At 41.3% G+C, this 3,093-nt stretch overlaps 1 non-coding gene across 1 annotated transcript; it reads left to right on the top strand.

Moving 5' to 3' along the window:
* The first annotated feature begins 1,833 nt into the window (after window positions 1-1,833).
* Window positions 1,834-1,940, top strand: LOC141722429 (small nucleolar RNA R71). Its single transcript, XR_012575448.1, has one exon. It is a non-coding gene; the product is annotated as a small nucleolar RNA R71 (small nucleolar RNA).
* The last annotated feature ends 1,153 nt before the right edge of the window (window positions 1,941-3,093 follow it).

The following is a 3,093-nucleotide window of genomic DNA, read 5'->3' as shown; positions in this document are numbered from 1 at the left end:
GGTAGGTGCTTCCTCAATCGATGGTTTGAGCTTTCCTTCAGCATTTTTGAGGTCAGAAGTCCCAAGAGATTCAAACGACATGTCTAGCTTTTGCCTCCAGGGAGAAGCATTAAGATATTGTAGTTGTTCATTGCCATCCTCATCATCACTGTCAAAATCCCCCATTAAGGCCTTCTCTAATGCATCAGATATTAGCATATGATCAAGTTTTTAAGTAACCACAGAATCAATCAAATCCACTTTTAAGCACTCTTCATCTTCTGTAGGGAATTTCATTGCTTTAAATACATTGAATGTCACATCCTGATCCTGCACCCGCATAGTAAGTTTACCTTTCTGCACATCTATTAAGGTACGGCCTGTAGCCAAGAAAGGTCTTCCCAAGATTATGGGAATCTTTTTATCTTCCTCGAAATCCAGAATAACAAAGTCTGCAGGAAAGAAGAGCTTATCCACCTTGACTAACACATCCTCCACTATGCCTCTTGGGTAAGTAATAGAACGATCAGCCAATTATAGAGACATGTAGGTGGGCTTTGGATCAGGCAAATTCAAATTTTTAAAGATCGACAACGGCATCAGAATGATGCTTGCTCCCAAATTGCAAAGGCACTTGTCGAAAGATAACTTGCCAATAGTGCAAGGAATGGTGAAGCTACCTGGATCTTTAAGCTTTGGAGGTAACTTTTGCTGCAGCATAGCATTGCATTCTTCTGTTAGAGAAACGGTCTCAAGGTCATCCAGTTTCACCTTCCTTGAAATAATACTTTTCATAAATCTAGCATAACTAGGCATTTGCTCCAGAGCCTCAGCGAAAGGTATATTGATGTGAAGTTTCTTGAACACCTCCAGAAACTTACCGAACTGCTTATCCAGCTTTTGTTGTTGTAATCTCTTAGGGAAAGGTGGTGGAGGATAGAGCTGTTTCTCCCCTGTATTACCCTCAGGCAGAGTGTGTTCAACAATAGTCTTCCTTGTTCCGCCGCTTTCTCCTTTTGCTTAGCTTCTTCATTACCAACTTCAGCTTCGCCTTTTTTTACTTTTTCAGCATCAGCAACTTTTCCATACCTTCAGGTAATAGCCTTGACTTGCTCTTTAGGTTCCTTCCTGCCTGGCACTTCAGTGTCACGGGGAAGTGTGCCAGGTTGACGATTGAGCACTGCATTGGCTATTTGACCAATTTGATTTTCCAAGGTCTTGATCGACACCGCCTAACTCTTGCACAACAGCTTAAGTTCCTCAAAATCAGCACTAGTGGGTGCAGCTGCACCACCCTGTTGAGGATATGATTGCCTTTGAGCATACTACCGTGGTTGCTGGAATCCAGGTGGATTGAACTGTTTACTCACATCTTGCTGATATGGTTGTTGAATAGCATTCTGATTATTACCCCAGCTGAAATTTGGATGATTTCTGTTGTTCGGATGATAAGTAGCTGGCACAGGCTGCTGTTGTCGCTGATAATTGTTCACATACTGAACAGATTCATTAACAAGAGAACACTGATCCATAGCATGAGAACCTGCACAAAGCTCACAGACCATAGCTATCTGATTGACTCCATAGGTGGCTAGAGAATCGACCTTCATAGACAGCGCTTGGAGCTGCGCTGCAATAGCTGTGGCTGCATCGACTTCCAGAATACCTGCTACCTTCCCAGGCATCATCCTTTGGATTGGGTTTTGATGCTCATTTGCAGCCATAGTCTCAATAAGATTATAAGCCTCAGTATAGCTTTTGGCCCACAAGGCGCCTCCAGCTGCTGCTTCGAGCATGGTTCGAGATTGGGCCCCCAAACCATTATAGAAACCAGTGATCACCATCCAATCAGGCATTCCATGATGTGGACACTTTCTCAATATCTCCTTGTAGCGCTCCCAAGCTTCGCACATAGATTCTGTAGGTTGCTGCGTAAACTAAGTAAGAGCACTCCTTGTAGCAGCAGTTATTGCCATTGGATAAAACTTCACCAGAAACTTTTGCGCAAGATCTTGCCAAGTAGTGATGGACCCAGCTGGTTCAGAATGTAACAAGTTCTTAGCTTTATCTCTCAGAGAGAATGGGAAAAGCCTCAGCTTGATAGCCTCATCAGTCACACCATTATATTTGAAAGTACTGCAGATCTCGACAAAATTCCTTATGTGCATGTTGGGGTCTTCAGTCGCAGCACCTCCGAAAGAAACAAAATTCTGCACCATCTGAATAGTGCCCGGCTTGATTTCAAAGGTGTTAGCCTGAATAGCCGGATGAAGAATGCTTGACTGAATGTCATCAATATTAGGCCGAGAAAAGTCCATAAGAGCTGGATCTGCCGGAACAATACGATCACCCATGATTACTGGCTCTTTCTGCTTACTTCCTGAATCCGAATCTTCAAAATCTATCTTCTCCGGAATATCAAGAACTTCGTCTGTCTCCTCAGCTGTATCTAAAGTCCTCTTGCGAGTACGAGAACGAGTTTGCATAAACGCTCGCTAAAGTACCTGAAACACAACCGGAAACAATAAGTAACACATCTTAATCACTAAGTCCTAATGACCAATGATGGTAAGTACCTAAACTAAACAAATACGCCGAGTCCCCGGCAGCGGCGCCAAAAACTTGTTAGGGTGAAATCACGCGCTAATAATACACACAAGTATACGCGTTTGTAAGTAATATAGAATACTTTCTAGTTCGTTCCCACAGAGACTCAGACTAATTATGTTCAATTAAACTCACTCACCAATGTATGATTACTTCTCAATGTTAAGAGAATAACACTTAGATTTGATTAACTAATTATTAACTACAATTAACTACTAGAATTAAGCATTTAATTAACACTTAGAATTAACAATATTAAACACTCATGAGATCACAACTTCATTACTACTTCCCTCAATAGTCATTGTTATTACCCTTAGCATGCAACAGTGATGATATTAATCGAATAGCACTAAACTGATAAAAGCCAACTTTTATTGTACTAATACCATTCTACCAAACATCCACAATTAAGATAGAAGTTGAATAGGCATCAATTATGTTGAATCCCTATATGTCTACAGAAATTGACGACATAACGATTTAAGAACAAGTTATTCCTTTTGA

This window comes from Apium graveolens, chromosome 4 (genome assembly GCF_009905375.1).
Source record: "Apium graveolens cultivar Ventura chromosome 4, ASM990537v1, whole genome shotgun sequence".
Lineage (NCBI taxonomy): Eukaryota > Viridiplantae > Streptophyta > Magnoliopsida > Apiales > Apiaceae > Apium > Apium graveolens.
The sequence above is the reverse complement of the archived record's forward strand: the minus strand, read 5'-3'. Positions and strand labels throughout refer to the sequence as shown.